Source organism: Ambystoma mexicanum, chromosome 9 (genome assembly GCF_040938575.1).
Source record: "Ambystoma mexicanum isolate Mex_15411 chromosome 9, UKY_AmexF1_1, whole genome shotgun sequence".
NCBI lineage: Eukaryota > Metazoa > Chordata > Amphibia > Caudata > Ambystomatidae > Ambystoma > Ambystoma mexicanum.
In genome coordinates, this window is record NC_090931.1 from 102211313 (window position 1) to 102223350 (window position 12038).

A 12038-nucleotide genomic window follows, 5' to 3' on the forward strand; every position below is an offset into this window, starting at 1 on the left:
TGTTGCACTGGAGTGCCGTCAGCTCTCCTAAACCCTCTTCTCCTCCATTTTGTTAACCCTGAGTGGACAGTGGATGTAACATATGCACTGTCGGAATATATTGTTACACGTTTGTTAAAACTTTCTTTCAATGCCAATATTAGTGCAACTAGTTCAGCGGCTTGAGCAGAGTAATGCTGTGGTAACTGTACACATTTCATAGCCACACACACCGGAGCCTCCATCATTTTTACCACTGCTGCCCCAGTTCTCCTTATCCCATCTCCTTGATCAATAGTTGATGACCCATCAATAAACAAAAGCTCACCTCCCTCTAGTGCATTCTCTTCAACTTTTCTAGTACATGAATACATTTCATTTAGTTGGGTGCAGTCGTGGGCGTAATCTCCCTCCTCAATTATTTCTGCTAGAAATCTTGCAGGGTTAACAGTGCTACATCTAACAATCGCTAGTTCAGCCCTAGACAAAATGATCTCATAACCTGATGCCCTTTGTGTCGTTAGTGTGGACTTCGGTTTATTCAATATTGCAAATAATGCATGTTCCACAAACAGTGTAGTTGGACACCCCATGGTTATTGCTGATGCCTTTTCTACTGCAAAAGCAGCTGCAGCGAGGCCTTGTTCGCAAGGGAAGTGGCCCAACATCACGGGATCTAAGTGACCGCTATAAAACGCTACTGGTTTATAGCCCATGCTTGTTTTTTTGGGCCAATACTGCTTTCATTACTGCTGAGTCGCAATGTGAAAATATAAAAAATCGTCGCTCATAGTCTGGGGTTGCCAGTACTGGAGCTGTTGATATCGCGTCCTTTAATTCGTCAAATGCCTCCCTCATTTCCATAGTCCACCCCAACCTTTTCTCCCCTTTATTTGCTTCCTTCAACCCCTCAAGCAGGGGTCCTATGTATGAGCTGTAATCAAACACCCATGCTCTACAGTAATTACATAGCCCCAAAAATTGCTGCAGTTCTCTCACAGTCTGTGGCATGGGAGTGCTTGATATGGCCTGTGCTCTTTGTGGTGCAATATTTCTTCCATGTTGGGATATCAGTTGGCCAATGTACAGTACCTGTTCCTGACAGTATTGTATTTTTTCCATGTCTACTTTATACCCTTTTTCAGCCAATATAGTCAACATTTTTAGAGAATCCTCTCTGCATTTACTTTCATTTGTACTGCAAATTATTATGTCATCCACATATTGTAACACTGTGCTTTCCACCTCAACGTTACCCAAATCCATCTGTATAACTCTATTGAAAATTGAGGGTGATTCACAATACCCTTGTGGTAACCTGGTATGTTTCCATTTAGTATTTCGGTAAGTGAAACTTGTTAGATCTTGTGAGTCGGGGTGTAGTGGTATTGAGAAAAAAGCATTCTTAAGATCTATTACTGTAAATCGTGATGCCTCTGCTGGAATGCCACACAATATTGTGGCCGGGTTTGCTGTTACTGGATATTCTGCTTCCACTATGTTGTTCAAGGGCCTTAGGTCCTGTATGAAGCGCCAAGACCCCCCTTTAGCCTTGCGCACTGGGTACACAGCCGTGTTACATGGTGATTCTGAGGGGACCAATATGCCATTGTTTATAAGGGCCGTTATAGTTTCATATATGCCCTCATCTGCCTCTTTTGACAATGGGTACTGTTTTACTCTTGGTAGTATTGCACCTTTTTTCAATTTTATCCGTACACCCCCTATGCTTTTAATGCATCCTACGTCATAAGGGCTAATGGTCCATAATGATTTGGGCACCTTTGCCATATCCTCCTTAAAGAAGGGGACTGGGGTGCATGCAGGTGCCTCAAGTGCCATAGCAATTTTCTGCGCTATATGTTTGTGAGCCACTCGTAACCATATTTCTACACTCATCATGAACACCATTTCCCCCTCCTCTTTTTCTTCTGAAAACAGTTCCTCATCTGACACCTGGGTCAACCTACATCCTTCTGCTAGTGCAATCACTGCCCTCCATGCTCTTCCTTCTTTGTCTTGGGCGTGCACAGCAATATACTCAGCTGTTGTAATAATGCTTTCAATGTCTATTGCAAACACTTTTCCTTCCTGTTCATTAACAGGTGTTTCTGGTCGGAACAGGTAAGCTGCTGGCCTCCTCAATATTTTACCTTCTATCCCTGGCATCCATGCAATTGCCATGTCTGTCCCATACTGGAATATCGCGCCATCTATTGGTTCCGCCCTAATCGCTGTCTGCCCACAGTATGCTTGCATAATCTGTCGCGCTGCTAGCATGTTAATCCCAGGAGTAGAGCAAATTATACCATCCTCTGTAAAGGAGATTGTCATATTTAACCTATTCATTATGTCCCTCCCCAGTATATTTACTGGTGAGGCACTATAATACAATAGTGGAACTGACAGATCGTAATCTCCGATAGATAAGGGAACGTTATCAGTAAAAGGAACCAATCCTTTAGCCCCAGAAAATCCTTGGGTGTTCATGGCTTCGCCTGACATCTTAAATTTACCTTCCCTTATGCAAGACCGGGTTGCCCCGGTGTCAACAAGGAAAGATAATTTTTTGTCACCTATCGTTACCTCTATGCGTGGCTCCTCCGCACTATTAGGTGTTATTGACAGGATGGGACACACCAAGGCCGTCTGTGGGCTGTCCTATTGGGGGTACAATGATTGGCCATTTCCTGTGTAAGGGTTGTGTCCCAATACTGTCACCCTACCCAATTGTGTTTGTTCATTTTGGGGTTGTTGTGTTGTCACTATTTGTTGTTGTGGCAGTGGCTGTTGTTGTGTTAATTGCTGTTGCTGCAGTGGCTGTTGTTCTTGCGATGGCCTAGGTTGTGCCTGCTCATTCCATGCTGGTGTCCCTGGCCTGACCCTACACGTGCGTGACATGTGTCCTAGTATTCCACAACTCCAACACACGGGTGGTTCTCTGTTTTGCCATGGAAAGCTCCCTGTGTTGTCCTGGTATACCTGTTGCCCTGTGGGGTATGAACTTCCAACTCCCCCCACCTGCTGTTGGGTATTATATCCGTATCCTCTCCCTCTCATAAATCCACCTCTCCCTCTGTTATACCCATAATACCCAGCTCCTTGCATCTGGTACCCTCCTCCCACGTTTTGTGCTTGTAATTGTAGTGGCGGCATTTGCTGTATTATACTTTGTCGAGGTGCTATTAGAGCTGGGTCTTGTGCAGCCACTATTTGCGTGGGGCTTTGGGCCACTGTTGTGGGCGCAGTTATTAGTGCCCCCTCCATTGTATATTTAGTTAATTTTTTCTGTACTAGTTTGGCCTCTTCCGTTTTCCTGTCCTCTTCCTTTTGTTTCATTTTTCCTTGCCATATCCTGCAGTGATGTACTATTGTCAGCTGTATTTCAGGCCATGGTTTTACTTCCATTCCCACTACTTTCTTTAGTTGTTTCTGTACTCCTTCTGGGAGCCCCTGTACTAGTATATGATAAAATATGGCTGGTGTTTTATCCCATTGTTCTCTCGTTTCCATGCGCCACTTTTCTTGAATATCCTGTATATAATCAACGGGATCTTCATTCTCACGCATCTTACGGGAAGTGATTGCTCCTATATCTGATGTGTCTGGGTACTGTACTCTCAGTGCCTGCCATAGCGCATGTCTGCAGTTTGCAAATGGCGCCCCATCATGCGATGTGTTTGTTATTGTTATCCCATGGAATCCCGCTCTCTTCCAAATGTCGTCCGCTCTATCTCCTAATATTGATATTAACAGGCCTTTCACATCTCCTACTGCTAGTTTCTGCCCTGCGGTGTGTTTTTCCATTTCATATATCCACTTACCCGCACCTCCACTTAGTGATGGGAGCCTACATTTTATATTTTCTTTATCCGTATGCTTCCATGGTACATACTGCGGCCTAACCCCTCCTCTCTCCAGCAGTGGCATTAAGTTGTGTCCTAAATCACCCTTTATGTTCCATAATATTGAGTCCTCACACCCCTCCTCCTCCCCTATTTCCCTTACCACATCAAATCCTTCCTTGCTACCCCTCCTCCTACCTACCTCTCCTTCCCTTCCCCTTTTTTCGTCATCCTCTGTGCTTAATATGGGTATGCTTATCTGTCTGTCTTGCCTGCGGCTAGGGAGGTCTCTAAGCCGGCACGCATAGGGAGTCACTTCGTCCATGAATGGCGCAAGCTTTATTTTGCGCAGCGTGCGTGTGGTCGTTGAACATGTAGGGTGCGATGGGGGAGGGCGTGATGGAGATGGCGATGGTGTGGTTTCATGGGTTTGTTTTTCCACTAGTTGTTTCACCCTCTCCTCACTTTGTTCCAGCTCCTCCCTTCTCTTACGGATCCATGGCGAGTCTATATTGGTTCTAGTGAGGTACAGCTTATCTAAGCTTTCCCTTTCACTCTTTCTTCCTACCCTTTCTACTCCTTCTTCCTCTTCACTGCAAAAATCATTCATAGATGTTATCCCCCACTCTGTTCTTTTCCCTTTTACTGTTACTGTTTCTAAGTCTATTCGCTCCATTTCTCCTCTTCCTTTGTTATCAACTGTTCCCCCGGGTGTTGATGTTGTCGCTACTTCTCTACTTCTATATACATCCCCCCATTTTTCACTCTCCTTATTTCTCCCTCCTCTTTCCCCATCACTCCTCTCCTCCATTTCCCTACTATTTTCCTCCCTTTTCCTTTTTAATTCCTCCATCATTTCGTTGCTCATCTGTTCCAATATTCTTTCATCTTCTTTCTTTCTTTCCCATTTCACCCTTTCTCTTTCTATTGCTTTCTCTTCTTCATATTTCTTAGCTGCCTCTGATACTACCCTCCTCCTCCATATTTCCAATTCCCTTTCCTTTTCCTCTTCTTCCTTCTTTTTTTCTCTCAATACTACTCTTGACACCCTTTCTGCTGCTACTCTTACCCTTCCATCTTCTATCCTTTGCTCCTCATTTTGTTCCCTTAATTTGTCCAATTCGTTTTTACCCTCTTTCCTTTTCCTCACTCTCTCTTTTTCCCCCCTCTCAAGCTGTGTTAGTAATTCATTCTGCTCATCCCTTAGTTTTGCCAATTTTTCCTCCAAAATCTCTTCTCTTTGTGTTAGTAGCTCCTCCCCCTTCATCTCACTCTCCCTTCTACTATCCTCGCCTGTTCTCTTTACAGCCTCCCTTTCTTCTCCCGTTAGTGAACCCCGTAATTTTAATAATATCTGTGCAGCTACCCACTCATCATGTCCTATCTCTACAATCTGTTCTTCTCCAATCCTCCCCTCCCCCACTATCTTCCTGTGAGCCACATATGGTGGAGGGCTGTAAGCCGGGTTCGAGTATCCTTCAGCCGCCCTTAACTGTCCTTCCATTTCTCCTAGTTCTCTTAAAGGGTACAACCCTTCTCTCTCAGTTTTCACTCCCGGTGTTATGGGTATCTCGTTGCTCGGTTCCTTTTTTATGTCTTTTAAAGTGTCAATCTTTTCTCTTCCCTCTCCTTCATTTTCCTCATTCTTTCTCCTTTCACACTCCTTTCCCCCATCCGTTCCCTCCTTTGTAATCTCCTTTACTTCCGGTGTTTCTCCCACAGAGAACATTCCATTTGGTCCTGGTCGGGATCCCTGGAACATCCTCCATAAGTTAAACACCTCCATATGGCTCGCCAACTTCTTCCCCTTGTATGTATTATGCAGATGGTTTAGCAATGAATGTTGGGCATATGGATCGAAACTACCATTGGGCGGCCATGGTGTTAACATTTTGTTATCCGTCCCCTGGGTCCACTCTATGCTGTACTTAATTAATTTCTCCCTATGGGGTGGCAGTGTTGTGCATATGTGTTGTAGTGGGGTAGTGAGGGTGTTCCCCCACCCTCCTGGCCCTTTCCCAGATGACATACTTGTGCCCTACTTGTTACTCCTCCTTTCGTTATCAGTTTACAATTTACAACCTTATATTGTTTACCTGGCCCCGTAAGTGTGGGGACTTACGACAATCCTTTACAAAGTATGCAATAATAGTAAAAAAAAAAATAATAAAAAAAAAAAACAAGAAATAATAAAACACAAATATATATATATATGTATAATTTTGTATTGTATATTCCTTCCCCTACGGCCCCCTGCGGCCGAAGCGCACGCAGCCCCCTGTGGCTGCGTACCCCTTACGACGATCTTATACAGTCGTCCTTATTCCTCGTTCTTCTCCCCCTTTTACATTTGCCGTGGCTGGCGTTCTCCGTGCTCAGCCACGCCCCTCTCCCCTTCTCCTCTTCCAATCCACTCGTTTATTGTTTATCTTCTTATCCACTCCCTCATCATTTTTCTCTTCCCCACCGCCTTCAAAACTCAATCTTCCTTGTGCTCGTGATATCCTATAAAATCCCTACTGGTGACGTCACCGATGTCTCTACGCTACTAGTACAACCTCATTATTAGTTTCAAAATACACTTGCAATTTATCCCCGCTAACCCTACAGCTGTCTTCCTGTCTCTCCTGGAACAAGGTAATCTCATCAATAATATAATTGGACTGCACACGCTGCGTCGCCTCGCGTGTGATACGCCCCTCAACAGGAGGGCTTAACCAGCCAACTATCTTCCGTATTTGGCAACTATGCAACTAGCTACCCCCTACAGGGAAACGTCATCTACCTATCGAGTTTCTTGCTCGAACAATAGGAAACCTCATCTACCTATCGAGTTCTTGCTCGATCAATAGGAAACCTCATCTACCTATCGAGTTTCTTGCTCGAACAATAGGGAACCTCATCTACTCATTGATCAATAAATGCCAAATCGTAGGAAACCACACACGCCCACCCCTACACGTTAGTCGCGATTTAGGCCAATCAGTGTCTACGAGCGACCACACGTGATGTTTTCGTGCTCCGCCCCCCTCTTTCACGTCACTGCTCTCGCACTCTTTTCACTCCCTTTCATTCCATTGCCAACACTATATTGTCAACCCTTCGCCGCGCACCTGTGCAACACCTCCCTCCTCCCTTATTTAATTCCTCCCCCCTCCCTCACAATTTCGCATTGCTCGTTGTGTGTGCCATGCTCACCAAGTTCTCTCGATGCAGGGCCGCTCGACTGCGTGCACCCCTCCAAGCGGCTCGCCACCTCCCCTCGTCTGGACCACGTCTGGACACTCGCCAACCGCGGGCGGGATACTTCTCAACCGGCTCCCGAGGGCCAATATCCGGATTGCGCTGTCCGGTCTTCTCGCAGCTCCGCGATGGTCCTGTAGTCCTCAGAAGGGGGCAACGGCAGAGGGGGCCGCGCCGCCGGGCCTCCTCGCAACGGGAGTGCCTGGAAAAAGTAAAAATAAAAGTCGATCTTAAACAGATCTCAGCAGTGCCTCCAACTTGTCGGGGGGAAATTCTGCCGGGGTCGGCCGGGCCGTCCGCAGACCTCCAGGCAGGGAGGCCCCAACTCCTCCCGTGTGTATCCCAGATAAGATGAGATAGAGTATGAGACGCACACAAGGAGCAAGGTGACTCTGCTGTTTATTAGACAAAACGGCAGGGATGGGTCAAGGAGCGCACGCGTTCGTCCTGACACACACACAATTGTGGGGCTCGCAGGCCCTTTTTACTGTATTATGACGCGCTACTTGCGTCACTTCAGAAAGTTAACAAAAAACCTATCGCCACTCTTAATTGGATGTTCGAGTGGTAGGATTAGTATAGCACACATATAGAGAAAGATATTAGTGGATAAGGTGTAGTCAGGTGGTATATCTGGGTTGTCCCTACAATAAGATACATGAAAATTGTTACATGAAGGCTCCTGAGGATTGGCTAAATGTGCTGGCGTCAGTGATAAGAGCCCCAAGTTCTGATTGGTGCACCCGTGAGCTCCCCAGCCTGGGACCACCGTCGTTCCCAGCTCTCGGTGTACCTGTAAGTTGCAACAATGTTTCACTATGGGTACATGCAGACAATGTGAGGACTTATTCATAGCTAGACGGGGTACCGTTCCCACCGTTGCAAATGTCCATTGAGCCTTTCAAGTGTATCTGCCAGTGTCTCGTAGCGAGGGATCCAGACGCCTCTGTTCTCCAGGGTTTGGCATCTCGTCAGGTTCGGCTTGATCACGTGGGGAGGGACCGTGAAAGAGGCATAATTCTGCACAATTAATATTGTTTTTCTACTGTGCGTCTGGTTTAATTTGTCGGTGTGACTTTAACGTTGGTGCGCGGAGTGCGAGATTGCAACATCGTGCCTTTGATGAGTTGCTCTTGGAACGTGGGTTTGCAACATTGCGACCTTGGCTGGTTGCTTTGCCAAGCTCATTCTGTAGGATCAGCAACTGACTTTTGTCTTGTTGATGTCCACGGGAGCTCTTGTTTGAGGCCTACTTTGGCCCGGTGCATAAGTTGTTCGTTTGGTGCACAGGTGCTTTAGGTTATAGGAGCATGTAATTCCATAATCGGTATTGTCTTTATTATATTTCTCATCGTTGTACCTGGTTTCAAAGAGAAGCGTGAGCAAGCTAATAAAAGTTCATGACGCGTCTTGCGTTTCTGCATTCTGAAAGCCTATATGAAAATAATAAAGATGCACGTCCGTGAATATGCCTGTCGCCTACGTCATAGCACTGAGTATATTCTTCGTGTAGGTTGGTGTGGGAATGTCCAGTGTGTATATTTGTACAGATGTGCTTCCCGTTGTCTAGGTCGTCATGGCATCTCTAACGACGTGTAGATTTTAGTCTAGTTGATCCGTGCCGCAGGTGTCGGCATGGCCAGTGCGGGCTGCTGGGCAAGCAGATGGACACATCCGTATGTTCCTGTACCAGGGTACCTGGTCGTCTGGTAAATGGGCAAACTCTTCTCGTGGCGGGTGTTTGGGTCGTGACCCTCTAGGCCAAGCGCGAGAGGTGAAGGACGGGAGCCTGGTTTTCCATTCTCCCACTTCAGTGGTATTACCGGGCCAGTATTTAGGGGTTGCTCCTTGGCGGTGCCGGTATCGGCGGGGCCCGTAATGCCGCTATCGGGGGGTTGGAGGGCCTTTAGCGGCATGCCGGTATTGGGGGTTTGTGCGTGCTTGCGCACTCATGATCACCCACTATTAGCGGGTTCATACAAGCAAAGACCCGCTCTTACCAGCATGCCGGTAATGAACCTGTTTTTACCGGGCTACACGTAATAAGGCCCAAGATGTTGATGCTCGTGCACCCCTTCGATATACACACAGTCACCGAATCACAGACACGTGCAGAATGGCAAGTGTGTTAAATATAAAAAGACCATTTGTAGAAAATGTCAGTGTGAATGTACCACTACATGAACTCCACAAAAGGACATATGCACAAGGCATCTTCTTAAAATGTTACGCCTGTTTTTGAAAAGAGTGACTAGTTCATGTTGACAAGAGGTTGGTGTATTCTGGCCACAGCTGCTGACACCATCCCCATCACCTGCGGAGTCCCCCAAGGATCCTGCGTCTCGGCCACTTTGTACAACATTTTTACGAAGCCACTATTCGACAAACTGGACCGTCTGGGTGTCACCTACACAAATTATGCAGACGACACCCAGATACTCCTACCCCTCTCAGGAACCTATAATACAGACGTTCACACGGATTAACGAAGCCTACATCATCATTCAGGCATGGATGGCCACACATGGCCTCTGCCTGAATGATGATAATACAGAACTACTCCTAGTCGGATCATCTAATAGCCTTCTCAAACTAAGTCCTCACTACACAAATATCGTTATCGATGGGATTGGGCGTGGGATTGGGCGTGAGCTTTTTCCTTGCTAACCTGATGACTACATCTACCAGAAGCCCTTGCAGCAGATTATCATCACCTGCACTTGCTGTGAGCTGCAAGTTAAGACAGCCTCCCTGATGACGTCTATTGGCACAGAAACCGGTCGGAGGAGAACACCAGCGGCTTGGAAGGTTGTGCAGGGAACTGGAGTGTGCCCCTCTCCTCGTTTTTGAAATTTTCCAGGATCTTGAAGGGTGGAATCTTCAAGACCTGACAGGGTGCTGCACCAGGGTGATACATGCCCGGCTTTGGAGTGCCTCACTGTAGGCTACTCCCCCCCTTCTCCATTGTGAGATTGGGCGTGAGCTTTTTCCTTGCCAACCTGATGACTACATCTACCAGAAGCCCTTGCAGCAGATTATCATCACCTGCACTTGCTGTTAAAACAGCCTCCCTGATGACGTTTATTGGCACAGAAACCGGTCGGAGGAGAACACCAGCGGCTTGGAAGGTTGTGCAGGGAACTGGAGTGTGCCCCTCTCCTCGTTTTTGAAATTTTCCAGGATCTTGAAGGGTGGAATCTTCAAGACCTGACAGGGTGCTGCACCAGGGTGATACATGCCCGGCTTTGGAGTGCCTCACTGTAGGCTACTCCCCCCCTTCTCCATTGTGAGATTGGGCGTGAGCTTTTTCCTTGCCAACCTGATGACTACATCTACCAGAAGCCCTTGCAGCAGATTATCATCACCTGCACTTGCTGTTAAAACAGCCTCCCTGATGACGTTTATTGGCACAGAAACCGGTCGGAGGAGAACACCAGTGGCTTGGAAGGTTGTGCAGGGAACTGGAGTGCGCCCCTTTCCTCGTTTTTGCCATATATATATAATATATATATATATATATATATATATATATATATATATATATATATATATATATAATTGTTCTTCTATAACACACTTAATACCAATAAGTGGTTTCTAAACACGGGGTCGAGATTAGAACCTGTGTTGCGCCACGCTGTCTTGCTTTCAAGACAGACATGATGACCCTGAGCTATCCTTCCTCCTTCCTCCTGTTAGTCTGGATCCTTGAAAATAGATTGCGACTCAATCCTTCCAAGACCAAGGTCATCATGGTTGGCCCAGAAAATCAGTTGCTTGAGTTCCACTCGTCTGTACCTGGCGCAGCTCTTCTTGAAGTGGCAACTGCTTCCTCCGCTAAAATTCAAAATCTAGGCTGTACGTGGCAGATGAATCTAAGCTGCAACATGCGTGCCAGTGAGGATGTTAATTGTACTTGCTGTCAACTTAAACTTTTGAAACCTGTTTTGCCCCCAATTGCAGAATCAGACTGACCAGTGTAAAATAGGACGAGATATCCGCTGACGGGCCCATAGGCCAGTGCCCACCCTCCAGTACTTGTAAGACAAGATAGCTGCACCATGTGAGGAATGGGGGTGCAGTATTCACTTACTCCAACACGACTCAATAAGGAGGACTCAGTAGTTTGGCAAAGGGAAGTCTGTTTAATGACAAGTACATCAAACAGGGAAACAATTGGAAATCAGCATCCTTGTGATCGCCTGTATCCCTCCGACTTCCTCGAACTTCAGTTGAACAGCAACTTTTATACATAAAGCTCGTCATCATTAACGTCTAACTCTACAAAATTCGTCATGCAATATGATTGGTCAGGAAAGGTAACTTAAGTATAGGTGCTATATCTGTATACGGTAACAGAGCATGCGGATTGGATAACTCTTCTCGGGTGGGTGTCTATGTCCAACCCTCTACATCATGCGTGATAGACGTCATGACAACTACAACGTCCCATTGGTTCTATGATTTATAAGACCCTAGATAACTTGGTCAATTGTGATTGGGAAGGTTACACCCTTAGACGTAAATCTCCACTTTTAATTAGCAGCATGCAGAATGGACACCCAGGTGCCTCGTGCCCTAGGATTCACCCTGCCTCCTTTCTATCAATCAGTATCTTTGGGCTATGTGTCAAGTAGTTGGCTGGGAATGGCCTCGAAACTGTAGCCTTTTATCAGGAAATGTTATGGCATCCTTGGGTTCTGGGTGACATCAGACACTTGTGCTCGGCTGGTCACGTGTCTGTTCACCATGAATCTGCTTCAGTTTCCAGATTTTAGTGTGTTTAATTCTACTTAGGCCTCGCCACCTGCCTGGGCCTCCCTTATCTTGACCTTCACGGGGCAGGCTGGTATGCTCTGAAGTTTCGTTTCTTGTTAACTGACGTTCTCCTCCCCTTCTCTGGTTGACCTTGATTTCCCCGGCATGAGCTGCTCTATGCTGAGTTTCGATTACGCTCTTCCCTTCTGGCTT